The sequence below is a fragment of the Pteronotus mesoamericanus genome, unplaced genomic scaffold (assembly GCF_021234165.1).
Source record: "Pteronotus mesoamericanus isolate MK-2021 breed Mesoamerican mustached bat unplaced genomic scaffold, CSHL_Meso_final contig_24, whole genome shotgun sequence".
NCBI classification, from domain to species: Eukaryota; Metazoa; Chordata; class Mammalia; order Chiroptera; family Mormoopidae; genus Pteronotus; species Pteronotus mesoamericanus.
The window spans coordinates 23,551,688-23,572,076 of NW_026555100.1; the positions used below are offsets into that span (position 1 = coordinate 23,551,688).

Below are 20,389 nucleotides of genomic sequence, written 5' to 3' on the forward strand. Positions count from 1 at the left end.
AATCCAACCTTTATGTATGTGCAAGATCTCTCCAAAAGGCAACAACATGTACAGGTTAAGTATATGGACTCCACAGGCATGTATTCATGTGTTGAATTCCCTTTTCTGCCTCTTAGGTAAGTATGGAGTATGGACAGGTTAACCTATGAGCCTGTCCAGAAAAAGTCCAACCATTTTTAATATAACAAGAATGTTTTGTGCTACATAAGTGTAACCTGGAAGCCAAGGAGAGTGGACTAGAATGTAGCAGACACTGTTGATGGGTACTGTGTGGCTGCCACATTCAAAATGACTGAGTGAGTAGAGCAACAAATGTACATCAAATTTTGCATTAAGCTTGTACATTCCTCCACAGAAACTATTCAGATGATTCAAAAGGCTGTAGCTATGGCTACATGGTGATTGGCAGCTTCACCATGACAATGTGCCTGCTCATGTGTCACATCTCATGTAGAGTTCTTTTGCAAAACACCAAATCACCCAGGTGATGCAGCCCCGCTATAATCCAGATTTGGCACCTTGCAACGTCTGGTTTTTCCCAAAACTAAAATCACCTTTAAAAGGGAACTGATTTCAGACCATCAGTGACATTCAGGAAAATATGATGGTGCAGCAGATGGCAATTGGGAGAACTGTGTGAGGTCCCAAGGTGCCTACTTTGAAGGGAACTGAGGCATCATTGTCTTATGTACAATGTTTCTTGTATCTTCTATCTTCTTCAATAAATGTCTCTATTTTTCATATTATATGCCTGGATATCTTCTGGACAGGCCTCATAATAAGCTCATTCCTCACTTGTAAAATGGGTACAACATAAACTACCTCTTTTAGGGCTGCTGTGTGAGGGTTAATTAAGACAAAACATATGTCATACTAAGAATAGAATGGCTGGTACGAGGTAAGCATTAGTAAGTATAGCACTCACTCTTTTTATGCTTGTCTTAAAAAAAAAACCCAACAACTTCCTGCTAGCTACTACTACAGAATTTTCTTTAACAATATTCTGAACAATAATCACAGTTTTATCTGCAAACTGTTCTCTCAAGAAACGGAACAATAAGGTTTTGCTGCTGTTGTTTCTGCAATGAGTAGCGATAAGCCCTGATTTTCTCAGCCTCCTTGGCCTCTCCTCAGTGCAGTCTGCTTGTAATAGTAACAAACGGTAACAGTAACAAACGCCATTGTTGATAAGAATTATGTTCTAAATAAAATCAAAATGTTATAAACATTTAAATGACACTTTATACACAAAATCATAAAGTATCAAAGAAATGAGGGCCACAGAGAGTTCATTTTTACCTCTTTCTGAGCACTGTCATAAACGATCTGTCTTTAAATTCTAAGAAATAGGCAGATTAAAATTACTTCCTCCATTTCTGTTTAAACATGGAAAAGAGCTATTCACAGCAAGACTAGAAGTAAAGTTTGTCTAGGGGCATTGATGCTGCCAGAGAAAGAACCCTAATGAAAAATGCCATATTTTGCCATGCAGCTGTGTCTATATGTAGACCTACTTATTCTGAAATCATGCAAACTCATCTTAATAGGGGTCTAAGCATTATGAGCAGATATGGGGAAATTCACACATTTTACTTAGTTCACTGTTTACTAAAGAAGCACACCCATTCATTAGGTTTAATTAGATTGAAATTATATGATAAAATTTCACACTTAAATTTTCATATATGTTAACTGAGTTTCATTGTTTAGTAAATATGATTTATATCTTCTGTATCAGCTGCCTTCAGTTCAAACATGGGGATCTTTGGGATAACTGGCATGTGGGAAAGTATGTTAAAAGGAAGGAAGGCAGAGGGCAAACTCAGACCAAGTCTACTTAACTATGTTTGCCTTTAGGCCTGCCCTGAGGTAAGAACTAAAAAGAAATCAGACAATAGGCACCAGTGACATAATCAACCCAGCGGCCCTTACATGTGCAGAGAATAAGGTTCCAAAGGGTGATCTAAAGAGTTTTGACAGATTCCACCCACTCATAAATGTCTCCTCGGAGAGTCCGTGAGTGGCGTTGAAAACTCCCCCAGTATTTGTTTCTGTGTGTTAAGTCTTTGAAGGTTTCCCACTCAAATGCCATGGGGCAAAGGGGAGATTATAACACATTAAGACCATGTCAATTATTATTAAACCTCATTTGAATTAGATCAAAAGAATAGGTATGTGGCCAGCTCACAGAGTTCTAAGGGATAAAGAAAAGTCGTAAAAGGAGAACAGCATTTATAGCAGGCTGTCTATGTGCAAGGCATGTGCTTAAAAATTTAAAAGCTTAGTTATTTCATAGTAAGGACTGTTAATATGAAGTAGGAGCTATTATTATCTTCATTTCATAGAAAAGACAACACATGATCAGAGAAGCTCAGTAATCTACTCAATATTATGCAAACTAGCAAGGGTTAGAACAAGGATTTGGACTTGAGGATGTCTGATTGAAGAGAATGAGTTTTTACCACTATCATAGCATTTGGATAAGGCGTTTTAGATTTGAGAATGGGATCTAAGAAAATTTTAGCATAGAATATGTTCAAAGAGTAAAGAACAGGAGGGAAATCCAGACCAATATTAGGCGCCACGTGTCTGAAGGATTAGTTCACTGAAATGCAAGGAAGTCCGTTCGCTGTAATTTGTAATTCAGTGAGTTCTCCTAATTAAGAAAAAGGGTTCAAGAAGAAAGACTAATCCGTTATCTCACGATTAGCATGACTAGTAAAGTCAAAAGTCTTTCAGCCTTCCACTGGTCCTGCAGGTCTTCACACTGTGAACGCTCCCAGCAGCTATTCTCCCAACTGAGAATTAACTATCATATGTTTACCATGTTGTTCTATAACCTTACCTAAGTCACAAATTCCATCACCATTTAATTCTTGTTTGTGAATATTATTATATATTATCCATTCAAAAAACTTTAAGAAAGCAAAATTATAAATACAGAACATGTATTTTTAACTGGTCCTGAAATAGATGCTGAATAAAACAGTTATATTATCTGCAGAGTCCAAAGAATGTACTTTTTAAGGTATTTTTTGATAATAGTAACTTCTCAGAATTTGCAACAGAGTTCTGAGCAACAATTTACAAATCCATAACCCCTGCTCGACTACAATTTGATACCAGTAATTGCAAGCCATTGGTAGCCCATGAAGCTACCTCTGGATATTTTAGGAAAATATTAAAATTTTGCTCATATATAAAAAATAAATTTCAACAGTATAATATAAAAATGTAGCACACCAATGTCTTTTATTTCACTGTATGAAGCTCTCTTTGTCTAGTGTACTAACACCATATATCAAAATGTTTTGTTACTTGGTAGAAGTTTAGTGTTTTGCAAGATATGTAAGGTATTTTTTCTATAACCAGATCACAAACAATTACATTAGAAGCTGTCTACCTAATAGAAGAATGTCATATCTATTTTATCCTCTCATTGTTTCCTAAATTAATTCTCTCACTCCAGCAAATTTGTATTTTATAAATAATTATGATACACAGATATGCATGAAGACACAAGTTCCTCCACAGCATAATAACACTGAAAACATAAGGAATAAGGGATAAGGATATTTATATTTAATACCAAGTATGTATTCTTTTTAATGTATACATTATGTGAGGAATATTATGGATTTATAATATGTCAATTGCATCATTACTCATTTAATTATAATTACTTCTTAAAGATTACTCCTAAAATTTATATTACATACATACTTAAATGTACAATTATAGGTTACAGGTTAAGATGCAATTTTAAATATGTAAGCCTATTTCTTAAAAGCCATCCCAAATTATATCTATATAGAAACATTACTCTCATCTGTAAACTATGAACATATGGTAGACGAAGACATTTGAAGGTTGTTTTCTCACAATAACTATCTTCATTGGCCATTTCATTTTATGTGAATATAAATTATCCTACATCTCAGTGATGTTATAAACAGGAATGATATCGAACTGGTGTTTTAAAGCAATGTAGCAATATCAGCTAATTAAAACTTTTTTTTACACATTACAGTTTTGATAGTTATGGGCAATATATCTATGGAATATATAACATATAAATCAGCAATTAACATAAATCTTAAGATTTCTTCAATAAATTTGAGTTTTTGATTCTACTAGTAATTTTACATAATATTTGATTTTTACCCATAATTATTTGAATGGATATGTCAGTCTCTACTTTATTCAATCATTCATTTGACAAACATCACTGGTGCTTATTATTATTTTCAGGCTTTGTGCTAATTCCAGGAAATACAAATAAGGACACGCTTTGCTTACCGAGAGGCTTATAATCTTTATAGGAGAGCAACTAGCAGACTCCATTTAATAGTCTTATAGCCAAATAAGGAATAAGTTTGTTAACAGGAAAAAAACAATTAAACTGAAATATTTACAGTTTTACTTCATAATGTCTTCCAAAGAGCTACATAGAAATAACATACAATTTTTATCACAATTTAATTTCACTTTACACTCCTCCATTTTACCTTGTGATCAACCATACCATTTCCATTCTACTGGCATTGCAACTGCATATCAAATGATAAGTATGATTAGAAATGAATCTAACCCAAGATTTTCTAGAAGAAATGCCACTATCATCCAGTTAAGGAAGAGTTCAATACATTAATTATGAACAAAAGTGCCCCAAAATCAACTGGCATTTTCATTTATTCTTAGAGTGTTAAGGAGAAAAATTAGAGGATATCATACTGATGTCAAGTTTGCTTACAATGCTGACTCATCCTGCTCTGACCAGGTGGCTCAGTTGGTTGGAGCACTGTCCTGTACACCAAAACATTCTGGCGTTTGATTCCCTGTCAGAGCACTAGTCTAGATTGCAGGTTCAATCCTTGGTTGGGAAGCAACCAATGTTTCTCACATCGATGTTTCTCTCTCCCCTCCTCTCTCTTAAATCAACAAATATTCCTCAGGTAAGATTTTTTTTTTAATGCTGACTCATCCCAACTCTAAATTCTTCAGATTTCCATATTTTCTAGTTTTCACTTTTGAAAAAATACATATTCGCTGTCATGCTTACTATAAGCTTTTGCTCCTACTTGGAGATTTACATATATTTTGCTCTGTTCCATCAGTGACACTTTATAGACTTATGTGGGAAACAGGAATACTTGGATGGGATGAAAACGGAGAGTACACATAGTGTAACGCTGCTCTGCCACTGATGTTCATCCCCGTCATACTCTAAACATTATCTTCAGGATGACACACTTGGAGACTTCCAGTGACAGGGAGACTTCACAGCACAGGCAAGCTCCTTACACCTTAGGGCTTTGTGCATGCAGGTCCTATGCCTGGAATGCTCTTCCCCTTAGTTTGCCACCTAACCAAATGACACTTGTCATTCTGGATCCACATCAATGTCGCTGCTTCAGAGAAATTTCCCCTGACACCCAACCTGGTATCCCTATTAGAATTTTCATCACAAGTCTTTCTTTCCAACTTTGCACTTTTCACTTTGTGATTGTCTTGCTTACAAGGGAGGATCCAAAAAAATGGAATTTATTTATAAACAACTGTGCATTTATTCTAACATGTTTAAACTTCAGACTCCTACAAAGTACTCTCCATCTGATGCAATACACCTATTCAGACTTTTTTCCACTGCTCAAAACGGTTTTTGAACCTGTTGATTTTGGTGTCTTTTAGTGTTTCTGCCTTTTTTTGTTTCACCTCTTTCACCTCAGACATTTTCCTTTCAGGACTTTTTTCATCCAGAGAAAAAAACAAAAGTCGCTTGGGGTGAGGTCAGGTAAATAGGGGAGTTGGGGACGAGGGTCATGCCATTTTTGGTCAAAAACTGTTGAGCACTCAACATGGTGTGGGCAGGTGCACTCATAAATCACCCATCATGAAATGGACACACATGTTGAAAGTCTTCAAAAAAATTCACTGAAGCCAAACACAGCCTCTCACAACAATGCCAACTGGCACACTCATACAGATGGTTCCTAGAACACTCACCTAGCAAGCAAGCCTGTACTACAAGGGGCTCGCCCTCTAGAAGATAATTCCAGTCTTTTGGAGGGTTCCTCCCTTGTATTACTCTGAGGTGCATCATATTTAAATATCACAACAGCCTTCAGAATTACTAGGTACTTTTATTACCCACATGTTACAGATCAGGGCACTAGCTGCTAATCTAGCATGGTGCCTCACTCATATTTATATATAATAAATAACTGATGACCCAGTTGATTGAAAGAACCATCTCCTAAAATTTGAATTTGACTCTGGACATGAAGGGGAAAGTGAGTTAGAAAGGACTGCACTTGAAACATGCCTGACACTGTGACCCTGATATATAGAGAGCTATGCATACACCCTTTGAGCCTCATATTTTCATCAGCGGAGTGTAACACTTACCTCATAGAATTGTTGTCAGGATTTAACGAGCTCTTGTAATCAAAATAAACTAACCTTAATAAGTACTCATAATTTATATTCCAGCCCATGGATATTTAAACATCTCATATGTCTTCCAAATGATAGCCTTTCAAATAAAATACCTTACCCTTAATTTTTCCAGTTCATTGGCCCAGGTTTCTTAAATTGTCCTTCTATCCATTGAATTATTAGTTAATTCAACATCTATTGGGTACCTACTATTTGAAAGATATAATTACTCATAAATCCTGGTGCTCCTGAAGCACACAACTAAATAGAATGTCAAATTATACCATCAATCTCTCAGAATCAGGGTCACTCAGAGGACTTAACTAAAATCACAGACTACTGGGCATTATCCCTAGACTTTTGGATTCAGTCCATTGAGGGTGGGCCCTGAGAATTTTCATTTCTAGTAAGTTCTCAGCTGATGTTGAGGACCTGGGGATAACATTTAGTGAACCAAAGAACTAGAGTACAGTGATGTTTTCTCAAGGAGAAGGATGAAATTTGGAGAGAAAGAAATTTAAAAAAAAATACCAGGAGTTTGATGAAGGAAATGCCATTAGCTTTGGCTTCAAAAGATAGGAAAAGACAGTCTTTGCGGGAGAGTCTCGCAGTTTCCTGCATCAACAAGTGCTTGGACAGAACCCAGGGCTCAACCCCCACCCCAGCCACCCTCTCAGCTCCAGTCTCCCACCACCACTTCCCAGCACCCTCGGACCACGCTAAGGCCCCTGCCACTGCTCCAGTGCACCTGCCCTCATGAGCACCACCACCGTGGAGGTGCACCAGAACTACCACCGGACTTAGAGGCCACCATCAACCGCCAGATCAACCTGGAGCTCTATGCTCCCTATGTCTACCTGTCCACGTCTTACGACAACAACCTTGATGATGTGGCTTTGAAGAACTTTGCCAAATATTCTCTTCAGCAGTCTCTCGAGGAGGGGGAACATGCTGAGAAACTGATGAAGCTGCGGAACCAGAAAGGTGGCTGAATCTTCCTTTCTTCCGTCAAGAAACCAGACCATGACGACTGGGAGAATGGGCTGAATGCAAAGGAGTGTGCATTACACTGGGAAAAGAGTATGAATCATTTACTACTTGACTTGCGCAAACTGACCACTAACAAAAATGACCCTCATTTTGTATGACTTCATTGAGACTCACTATCTGAATGAGGAGGTGACATCCACCAGAATTGGGTGACCACACAACCAACCTGTACTGTTTGAGGGCCCCTGAAACTGGCATGGCAGAGTATCTCTTTGACAAGCACACCCTGGGCAGCAGTGATGAGAGATAAGCCTTAGGCTGGCTTTATAGCCTTGGGCATGGGGCTGAGGCGGGGAGTGACTTCCCTGGTCACCAAAGCAGTAAATCCATGTTGGAGTGACCTTTACCTTTTCTATAAGTTATACCAAATCATCCTCTCAGGCTCTTTCATTTGTACCATTCCTTCAAATAAAGTAATTTGGTACAGCACCCGGGAAAGGATGAAAAAGGATTTGAAAAAGGTTTCATGTTTTTTACCTTGAAGGAAATAATCATATGTATTTGTGTGAATATGACAGCAAACAGTTTGATAATTGCATGACTGAATACAAACTGAGGAAAAAATATAAAATTTTGTTAGATGGAAATAAGTGTCAGCCATTATATCAAGAGAGCACATGCTGTAGGTTTATTGGTAGGAACTAAGATATGCCAATGTGAAGAAAGTCAATTAAGGAAATTTTGAATCTATAACTAATATGTGCATGAACATAAAGAGTTAAATGAGACAATCTTCATTAGAGTACCATATTAACTCCGGCCTAAGGAACACAAACTGAGTCTAGCCAACTACCTTAGCTATTGTTACACTGCTAGTGTTTCTCAATTCCAGAAATGGTCTGCTCTATAAAAATACATTATTTTCTCTGGAATATTATTGGCAAGTTGATAAAGAACTAGCTGGGTACAGGTTAGAATTCAGTGGGAATTCACAGCCCTTTCATACTTTCTTTCGTTGAAAAGAAACCATAATGTAAAATAAAAACATTCAACATGTGTGACATTGCATGCTACTTTGAGAAATGGCTGAAGCCTAATGCACCCAACTTGCTGCTATTCTCAGGTAGCGCGAAAGCCGGTTCTCAGTCAGTTGCAACTCAAAGGTAAAACTTGAAGGGAAATCTGAAATTTTAGAGCTGAAAGGAATTGATATTGGAACTGTAAGCAATGAACTGCACTGATGGAAATTACAGTCCATGAATAATTAATAAAAGTAGGTGTCAAATACATGTACAAATTCTACAATTATAGTTATGATTGATTAAGCCACTCTTTATAAACTGGCATACTTAGTAGCACGCCAGAGCTGACTGAAATGGACTAGCAGCCCTGCATTCAGCTGTCCTGTTGGTAGCCTGAAATTGCCTGTGCTGGGAGTATTCATACCACAGACATTTGCAAAGATTATAAACAAGGGAACTCTTCTTTTTCTTCAGAGCTAATTGTTAAGCATTTACTATTTTCAATTTTGAATTTCCATGACTTGAGACCAATACAATAAAACTTGATTATATGCACATCTTTAGGAGAGATGAAAGTTAAATATTTGAATTTCTTTTGCTAATTTTCTATGCTAAGAATAATTAGTATACATTTAAGGATATGTTTACAATGTCCTTAAATGCGTGTTAAGTATTTCACATTCATGATTGTATACGTTCCTCCTCCCAAGCACTCTTTGAGGGAGGTACTATTATTCATATTTTATAGGGAATGAACACAAGTTCAAGGTGAAATAACTTGTCCATGGCTTATTTTTCACTAGTATCCATTACTGTTTCTCTAAATAACAAACATACTTGAAGTATTCTTCCTTCTCCCTCAATCTTGGCAACAAGGATAACTGAACTGAAGTTGATACCCGTTCACCACTTTGAACAATAAAAATGTGATTAGATTTAAAAAGAGAGTTTTAGGTTGCATTAGCTTAAGTAAACAGAAGGAAAACATTCTCAATAGTAACAGATTTTTATGAAATTCAATTCTCTGAAACATTCAGCTTGACCTTACATAATTCATCTAATCAAGCATAGGAAAGATTTGATAATTTCCTAAGCTTTCTTTAAATCTAGGAATTCTATGATATGGCCAGGTGTTTTGGAAGAGGATATATTTGGTATGATAAACTGAAGAAATACATTTGTCATGTATGATAAAAGTTTATTAAACTCAGTTTCATTTTCATCATAGACAAAACATTATAGGGTATAGAAATTTAAACATATTTATTCATGATTTTAAAATCTTTCCTTGTTTTCCTTAGGGCAAAGTTTACCTCAACAAGTTCTCTCCTGAGCATAATAGGGCCATGCCTCCACCTTAATAGAAGATTTATGTATAGTTTTTTTTTAACCTATTACTGGAATTTTAAATATACTAGTGACCATGGCATGACCACAATATGGTATACTGTCCTTCAAAATTTCACCCTTTTTTAAAGTATACTTTATTGATTATGCTATTACAGTTGTCCCATTTTTTCTCTCCTTTATCTCCCTCTGCCCTGAATTCCCCCTTGAGCATTTATACATGTGTGTATACACACACATTGCCGATCTCTAAGGATCTTAATCAAATGACACTACATCCAAATGATAGTATGTTAGATCAAACAAACAATGTTTTAAAGCTTTGGCTTATTAAATTTCAACAGGGGATTTAGAGCTTAAAAGACTAAATGTGGGAAATTTTAAAAATTAAATAAAGTTTAATCTACAGGTAAAACAAGATTATTTTCAGAATTAACTAGATGCTTAATAGCTATCAAAAATTTTCCGAAGCTATAATGGATCATTGTTAATTTTCACTATCTATAAGAAGTTAATTCTAGATTTCAAGGGAATTTACTATAGGTATTTGTGTGCATATATTTTAGATGTATTTGCATGTTGTGGGTGTATATCTGGATTCTATAAAATAAACTGTGAAGTGTTGGTGTTGGGGAGCATATTTAGCAATAAACATGACTGATTATTAATTAATATTTAAATGAATGAAACGCTATATTTTGGCCCAGGGTTAGGCATGGAGGAATAATCACAAAGTTTCTGCCCATGTGGAAATTAGAGAGCCTGGTAGACAAAAGAGGTTCTTCAACATCCAAGTTTCCCATTTAATTTTTTGAACTAAAATTCTACTAATAAATTAAAAAAAATTTGATGCATATACCTCGGCTTGACAATTTGCAAATAAACAGAAGAATTCAATCATTCCCCTTGGAGGTGTTTGGAAAGCAGTGTGTGTTGTTCCACACAAAGAATGACTTAAGAAGATATACATACACATACAGATCTTGGAGAAGAGATAGGGCTGCTTTTCAAAATGATATATTACAAAGAAATAGAAACTAGTCTTCATTCATATTGATAGCCCAACCTCAATCTTTTCAAATGAGATGCAATGTGTCCTGTGTGTCATCTCTCAGTTGCTTGATTATAAAATACTTTATTGCTTTCCAATTTTTTGTATTCAATTTTATTTCATATCTTCAGATTAGAGTCTTTGCTTCAAAACATATTTTTAAATAGTATATGGTTTATGACTCTTTTATTTAAAAAAAATTAAGCCCAAATACATCTTCTCTAATTTTTAAGCTCAATCATAGTAGGAAGATAGAGCAGTATTTGGGTTAAGTGGAAGGTGAGGTGAGGTTTGGAGAACTGAGCAGTTTGGAAGAGGTGATGGAATTTTATTACGTGGAAGTGATTCATTCTGTCACCACCGAGTGTGATATCTGAAATTGTTATCTGGAAGCAACTTGTGTGAGGTCAGTACTCTTTTGAAAAACATAATAATAGCTCATCATGATTTGTTCATCCTAGGAAATAAACATAACACACTAACAAAGATAATTGAAATGCTATAGGTTTCTTCATTAGTGGTAAAGATACATTAAATATATAGTTTAAGAAAAATAAACTATGAAACTAATACAGAAGTTCATAGGATGAAACACAATATCCAATATAAAATAATTTCTGTCCCATCTAATTAATTTAGTATTAGTGAAATCAACATGTGCTATATAATCAATATACGCTATGAGAAAGCACTAAGATAAGCACTGGGGCTATAGAGAATATAGGTAGTTCCTGTCTTCAGTTGCTTATGAGAGAGAAACAAATACAGCATAGTGTCCCCTAAAATTCATTCTCTCTCTTATTTTAGTAAGAAAATTCTCTCACCAATTTTTTAGTGGACAGGTGGCTACCTTTGTGGAGGATGCATTTCTTAGCTTTTCTTGAGCGAAGTATTAGACAAGAGGATGAGAGCAGATGAAGGGTACAACTTCACTTTGAGATAAACCTCCTCGCCCTGTCATTCCTCTTCTTCCCCTCTCCCGTGCTGCAGACCTGGCACACCTGGCACATGTGGTAATGACCCAGCTTCAACTATTTACAGTGATCACACCTGGGTGATACAGGAGAAACAGATGGAAAAAACCTGGGCGCCTGAATAACCACATGAGGTATGGCTGCTCTGCCAGCCTCTTCCACTCTTGTCAAGGATATCACGTGAGAGACAAATAAATTTATATCTCATTTTAACCACTATTTTGAGGGCTCTCTGCTACTCCAACATAGTGAATCCTAATGCACTAAATAAGCAAACAACGATGGTATACTAGATTATTTGCTGACAGTCTTGCTCCTCAAATAGTCTTACCAATATCTGTAAAAGGCAACTCCATTATTCCAGTTGTTCAGGATGAAAACCTGGAATCCTTTACTCCTCTGTGTATCTCACATACTATTTTCAATGCAATCCATTATTAAATATTATTGGATGAACCTTTACAACAGTTTCCAAATTTGACCTTTCTTACCACCTTAGTCCAAATCATCCTTATCTCCCTTCTTGACTATTTCAGCTTCCTAACTGATACCCCTGCTTCCCTCTTTCCTACCAGAGTTTAGTTTCCACAGCTGGAAAAAAGAAAATGCCATATTAGGCATGATGCTCTTCTACTCAACCCTCCTAGGGATTTCCACTTTGATTTTAAAAAAAAAGAAAGAGAGAAAGAGAAGTCCTTAATGTGGCCGACAAGGCCTCGGAGCTCTGTTGCGTCTATGCTTTCTCTGCCCAGCTCCCTCACCTCCACCCCATCAGCCGCCCACTCCCCTTCAGCCACACTGGCTTCCACACTGCTTTTTGAACATTGTCTCAGGTCTTTGTACATTTTGATTCTCTCTGCCCAACATGCTCTTCCCTCAGATATTAGTGTGGCCCATTGTCACATCATTCATGTCCCTGCTTTTGCTGAACATTCAATTCATAGAGGACTTCCCTATGGCCCTGCATAACACAGCAATTCCTTCCTCGTCAGGCCTGTCACTCTCTCCGTTCCCTTGGCATGCTTTGGTTTTCATAGCATTTATCACCATCCAGTTTTACAGAAGGTATATGTAAACATAAATCACAAATATATTATACACACATTACAGATATTTGTGTATTTGTTGTATCTCTCCTCTATTAGGATAAAAGCAAAAGAAAATCATGTATTGTTTGGTCTCTACTTAGAGCAATGCTCATGGTATAGGCAAAATAAGTATTTCCTGAATGAATAAATTGGATGAATGAACAAAACACAGTCTGACCAATGTGCTTGTAAACAGAGACCCAGAGGACATTACAGGAACTTCCAAGAAGAGAACCCAGCCCCGCTGGGAGGTGTCAGAGAGGTTTCTTGGCAGTTTTAACTCCTACGTTGACTGCAGAGCAGCAATGTTTTAGTGCATGTTCTCCAGTCAGAGGAAAAGACATCCAGAGTTAATAGAGACGCTCCCACCTGTCTGAGAATGTTGAACCAGAGCCATGGAATGGTGAGTGCAGGATCTGGAAGGGAAGCTGGGGCAGATCAGTGAGCGATGGCTGCGCCAGATGCCTGACACCAGACGTGATGCTTGACGTATGCAAGGGTGAGCAAAAGAAGGTTTACAGTTATTCATATGGAAAATAATACAAAAATAATAATACAAAAGTAAACTGTGTTGTAAGCACTCACAACTGTAAACCTACGTTTGCCCACCCCATATTATATTATTTGACAAATGAGGAAAAGATACCTAAAACAGGTTAGTGTTTCTCCAATCTAGTCAGGCAGCAAAACCAAGATCCAAGTCCGTATCTGCCAAGCTCCAAAACCCAGCCAGCTCTCTTCATTCCACTGTAAAGCCTTCTGTTCTATGGAATTTGAATTTTTATCATGGGGAGGCACTGGAAAATGTTAAGCAGGGAGGTGACGTGAACAGATCTGTCTTTTAGAAAGATTTTGCTCATAGTAATGTAGAGAGTGTATGAAAGGGGAATAAGTCTAAAAATAGGAAGTCCTAAAGGAATTGTTGAAAAAATTCAAAAGACGTTATGAAGGCCTGAACTAAACAGTAGCAGACAGGGATACATGGCAGTTGATAAGCTAATGGATTAACTAGGATTTGCCAATCAACAGATATGTGGCCTGGAATGACTCCCAGATTTCCAGTGTGGGCTGTTTTTAGGGAATAAAGGTGTCTTCCAGGGAGCTCGAAATAGAGCAGGTAAAGAGCAGAGAGGATGATTTCAATCATCCCAACATGGTCACGTGACTGCTTAGTGGCCAGATCTGGATTCAACTCTTCGGGTTTATGGCTACTTGTCTAGCAGTCATTTCTCTCCATGACAACTAAGACCAAATGGCTAAAGCTTATAACATAAAGCACATACAGATGACAGGCAGAAACCTAGTTCAGTAATCTAGCTACATCAAGAAAAGTCAGGAAACAAAATGTACCGTTGCAAAAAAAATAATAACACTGGGCTATAATTTGCACAAAATAATTCCTAAAATTAATTTTTCATCACAATATAATGTCATATGTGTTCACAGTTGGAGTAAGCTCTTTATCTTCCAATGTTACTTATCTCAAAAAAGCTGCTTTTGGGAGGAGAAAAAAGAATGTTGGCTTTCCAAGAACAATAAATGAAAGCAGCAAGTTTTTTTTTATTAACTTATCCCAGGGAAATGTTTAATAGCATGGTAGTGAGATATCAAAACAAGAAAATGCACTAGTAAATGAAAAAGCCTCTTGCAAAATGCATCATAAGAGAAATTTCTAGAGATTTCAAACATCTACCTAGCAATAAGAATTTAAAAAGAGATATCCAATCAATGGCTAACAGTTTAGGTTTACATATGCATTGAGATTCCTACACTGGGACCATGCTAAAAAAATAATGTATTCTTTTGTTCAAATTGGAAAGCATTTAAAGTATTAGATGAGTTATTGTACTGAGCCTTCACAATACAAAATGTTACATCTTCTAGGATTCTTCAGTGAGAAATTTTACTGCAATTCCTTCTCCAAAATTGATGATTGGATTAAATAACATTTCTTTTATCCCTTTAGAACTATAACTAAAGCCTAATTACCAAAAAAAAATCAGTATTGTACTACACTAATTCAAGATAATCACTGGGGAACCCAATTCAACTCTCAAATCTTGTACATGAGAAAGTGTGCAAACAGAACCCACAACAATGCATCAAGGATACCTTTCAAACTGTGAAATGGAACGTAATTAAGAGAACAATGAGCACTTCTGTGGAACCTACTTGCCCATTGTTGATCTGTGTTGGCTATCCGCTCTAGATTTAAATGCAGGCCTTTACAAAAAGTTTTTCCCCTTCTAATTTACCAAGACTTTATTCACAAGACATTTGTTTTGTAACATGGTCCTATTTATGTACTATTTGGGAGTAGAGGGAGATGATATCTGATATTTTGAACTTTAATCCCAGATTGTTCTCTGAAACAAACATCCAATTGGTCACATTTGTCTTTAGACCATATAGTTGAGGCAGTATTTCTCAGACTTTTTCTCAGAACCTCTTAACACTGTCAAAAATTATTGAAAACTGCAGAAAGTTTTTGCTCATATGGGCTGATTTTTATTTCATTTGACATTAAAACAGAGAAATTTTTTAAATATTCATTTGAAAATAATAAACTTATTACATGTTAAATATATATTTTTATAAAATTAACTAAATACATGTCAAAACACAAAATTTAAATAATGCTGCAATGAACATAGGAGTGCTTATATGCTTTTAAATTAGTGTTTTGGGTTTCTTTGGATAAATTTCCATAAGTGGAATCGCTGGATCACAAGGCAATTTCATTTTTAATTTTTTGAGGTGGCGCCATACTGCTTTCCACAGTGGATGCACCAAACTGCAGAAGTGCAAAAGGGTTCCCCTTTCTCCACATCCTCACCAGCACTTCTGATTTATTGATTAATTGATGATAGCCATTCTGACAGGTGTGAGATGGTATCTCATTATGGTTTTAATTTTCATTTCTCTGATGATTAGTGATGTTGAGCATCTTTTCATCTGTATATCCTCTTTGAAGAAGTGTCTGTTCAGGTCCTTTGTCCATTTTTTAATGGAATTGTTTGTTTTTTGGTGTTGAGTTTTATGAATTCTTTATAAATTTTGGATATTAACCTCTTATAGGATGTATTGGCAACTATATTTTCCCATTCAGTGGATTGTCTTTTGGAAGCCGCCCAAATTTCCATTAGTAGATGAGTGGATAAGACAACTATGGGACATCTACACAATGGAATACTACTCAGCCATAAAAAAGAAGAAAAACTTACCCTTTGCAACAAGCATGGATGGACAGGGAGAACATCAGGCTAAGTGAAATAAGCCAGTCAGAGAAAGAAAAATACCATATGATTTCATTCATATGTGGAATCTAATGAATAAACTGAACTAACATACAAAATAGAGACAGATTCATAGGTAGAGAGAAGGCTGACATCTCAGAGGAGGGGGGATGTTAGGAGATGGAGGGATTGAGCAAAACAGAAAAAAAGAGAAGGAAGTCGTGGACATGGGAAACAATGTGGTGATTTTGCAGGGAGGGAGATATAAGGGGAATAAGTGGTAATGCAAAAAAATACAATAAAAATAAATTTAAAAATTAAAAACACAAAATTTAATAAGAACCATGTCATTATTTTATACTTTTTGGAAACCTAATTTGTTGCATATCAAATTATTACAATTATGAGAATGACATTCATCAACTTCCTTCTAAGCCTGGTTTAGCTAACAAAATACTCCTATCTCCACACTCTGACCTATTAACTGAGCTTTCAGACCTTTATATCCGTCGTTACTGACTTGACATCTTCCATGGGATGTCTACTAGGCATCTAAGCTTCTCATTGCCAGAAATGAACTCTTAATTCATTTTCTTAAACATAAGCTGCTCTCACTTTTTTCCTCTCACAATGGCACCACCATTCACCCAACTATGTAAATCAAAAACCTCAAAGTCATTCCCAACTTCTGTCTCTTTGTCCCCCATATTCCATCTGTGAGTTGTCAAAATATACCATCTTTCTCTTGTGTCCCATGCTGCCATCCTTGCCCAAGCCAACATTATATTTTGCTTGAATTACACCTCTAGCCTCCCAACTGGTATGTATCCCATTTCCATAAAATTTTACATTTTTTTCTAATCTTTGATAATCAGTATAATTAACTAATTATAAAACATAAACCAGATTACGTCCCATCTCAACCTAAATTCTTGCAATTCTATCTATGTATCTTGGAATAAAAAAATAAACTACTTATAGGGTCCTACGTGTGGTGTGCCCATGGTTCTGCCAATCTCTCCAGCCTTAGCTCATGCCACTGCTTTATTTCTGTCTCTTTAACACACCAAACTTTCCCCACCTTACAGTTTCCCCACTTGCTCTTGTCCTCATCTGGAATCCACACTTTTGTGTATCTGGCTTCTTCTTGTCATTTGGGTCTCAACTCAAACGTTACCCACTCAGATAAGTCTTCTCTGATTCATCAACCATTGCCAGACCCACCTTCATGATTCCCTCTTACATCACCATGTTTTATATGTGAAAGCATTTGACTCATCCATGTTCTTTGTCCGTTTCTCCCACCACCATCACCAGAATGTAAGCTCTAGAGAAGAAGGGACTGTGTGTGACTTGTTCATGACTGTATCCTCAATGTCCACTGAGACATAGTGTCAGCATTGAGGAGGTACTTTAGGAATTGAATTGTAGGAATAAATAAATAATCAAACAAATCAATAAATGAATCATAGTAGAGCCAACGTACTGCAAAAATAGCTTAAATATTTTCTTTGCTATTCTCACTTATCAAGGGAAATATAAAGAATTTCATAGATTCATGGATGGCGGCAGTCCAATCCACACTCTGCTTCATTGCTATCACCTTCCTACCTTTGTACAAACACACCACAGAGAGGGGGAGAAGAGCAGCGCAGTCGGTGATGCTCTGCTCTGTATATATGCAACTTAATCCTCAACACAGGGAAAAATCTGCTGGAAGTTTTTCTTATTTCATATATCTTTCACCTTTAGAACTGATGTAATAAATAAAATGTCAATGTATAGGATTAAATGAAAAGAAATTTCAAGACTTCCCAAACAAGTCATCTTAATTTTTTTAAGAGAATGGCATGCAACATGGTGCTCAAAAGAAAATCTATAAACAGGTCTTTTCTTTGCAGGTTAATTTTTAATTCACTTGAGAGCCTTATTATTGATACTTATGGATATTTTTATTAACATTGTTTTTCTTGTAAATTTAAATGTAACCATTGATAGAATCCTGTATATGATATTGCAATTACCCCATCATCTCCTGAAATACAATCTGATGTCTAAGAATGAATAATTTTATGTAAATTCATATACACACATATGGGTACACAGTATAAAAATATGAGTATGTATGTTTCTAAAACAGTGTCAATAAAAATATTTGCACTGGAAATATTGAAGCAAATTATTATAAATCCATAAAAAATGGCTTTAATTTGAAGCCATGTACCAACACTGAATAAGCCATCAGGGACAGCATAAAAGTATATTAAGATTGCTGCTGAAGGTATTAAATGCTCTAAAACTTTATAAAACTTTATGTAATAGCAGAGTAGTATAATGATGCTCTGTAAACATGATCCAAGTGTAAAATATAATAGTGATGGTGTAGCCATAAAAATAAAATATATATATATATTTGATAAATATGTATATGGCTTTCAGTGAAAGTTATTATAACAGACTAGTTAATTAAACTGCCCTGGAAACAAATGTTCACTCCTTCCTTCTTACCAGTTGGAAATAAATGACCTTGTAAAAAAAGCATGCTCAGTTTTTGAAGAAAAATTTAAAACACATAGACTATTGATTATGATTTTATGTAACATTTTAGTTTCCTCTGTAAGTACATCATTATGTATCTGTGAGATGGAAAACCACCTATCACAAAAGTTTGACCAACTTTACTAGGTGCTTTTTCTAATATGATTTTGCTATTGATAAATGAACAGAGTAACTTAATTTGCTTTGATACTGAAAAGTATACAGAGTAACTTAACTGTTCTTAGGTTATACAAAAGAGCAAACAGCAAAGAGAAATTAAATAATCTGGTTTTAAAAGCATTTGCTGTCATTATTCTTACGAATAACTATAAAGAAGTTTTGTGGTATACAGAAAGCAATTCACTTTAGTAACATTGGGCAAATTAGGCAGGAAAAGGGTAGTAAATAAAGCATTAACGTAAATATACTTAATGCTAATTCCTTGATATTTTAATATGCATGAAATATGAATTCTCAGGAATTGGTTTTATGACCATTTTAAGTCATCTATCATAATTCAAAAATCTCTGTGTGCTACATAAGGAGCTTTAAGTACAAAAATATTTTTGTTTTCATCAGGAAGTTTATAGAAGGGCCTAAGTATAACGAGCAGACTCAGACTGCAGCCTTCCAAATCTACAGTAGTTAAATTCAGATATAGTATGTGCAATTACAGCCTATGTTTCTCAAATGCAGAGTCATGGGAGAATTCCAACAAGGGCATCAGACATCTATTCTTATGTTCTCTGGATGGGGGTAGGGTGGGCTGTTGCCATGGGCCGTTGCCATGGTAGACACACCACACAGATTTGCTCTGCTGGGAAGTAGCTCCAACCTGCCCTGCCCATTTTGAAAGTGTGCCAAAATGATTACTAACCTTTCAAGGATTTTTCATTAGAGGGATGGATATTAAAAGCATTAGTCTATCCAGCCTTCCACAGAAATCATTGGAAATCTTGTTAAAGTCCCTAAAGAAATACATCTATGTTTTTAAAATGAACCCACAACAATTTTAGAATCCTGTTTAATGTTCGACATGCAAACTACTCAACAGATCCATGTAATAATGGCTGAAGTAAATTTCACCTCATTAGTAAGAAACCAATGTGTTATCACACAATTGCCAAAAAGGTACTTATTCACATTTTATTTTCATTTTCCAGCTATGCTGTTTGTATTTTTAATTTTCACCAAAAATGTATTTTAAACTTCCAAATTTGGCGTTTTCTCATGATTGAATATTATAGAAGCTTCTTTTAGCGAAATGAATTCTCAAACAAATAAAAGTCATAACTTTTATAAAGTAATAGTGAGAAAAAACATATGCATATACTTGTACATTTAACCCATGACCTGCTTTACCAATTTCAGATTAACTCTTTTAGAAAATTGATGTCTTTTCAAATATTTTCTCAGAAAAAAAGCACACCAAGTTGGAATTATTTTAGCTTTCTGGACTCTTCAAGAGTTAAAAAACCACACTATTCACCTCCTTGATGTAGTGCATTCACTCCCACCACTAGTAATTTAGAAAGGAAATGGAGAACTATACATTAGAGAACCACCCATAGTAAAGCTGTATTTTACAAAATCAAACAAGGACTTAAGCAGCCCAATTAGTAAGAATATCACCCTTCAAAATACATCAGTTTTTCAATAGTGATGTTCTTGACCAATGCATCTTGTTAATTTGTCTTGAATTGTG

The 20,389-nt window shown here is 35.8% G+C and overlaps 1 protein-coding gene and 1 pseudogene across 2 annotated transcripts in view; one reads left to right on the forward strand and one right to left on the reverse strand.

Annotated features, from left to right (window-relative positions):
- The window catches only part of PRKG1 (protein kinase cGMP-dependent 1), a 1,177,478-nt gene that overhangs the window by 999,805 nt on the left and 157,284 nt on the right, over positions 1–20,389 (reverse strand). The gene's annotated exons all lie outside the window — the stretch shown is intronic.
- LOC129069719 (ferritin heavy chain-like) lies at positions 7,195–7,738 on the forward strand (annotated as a pseudogene).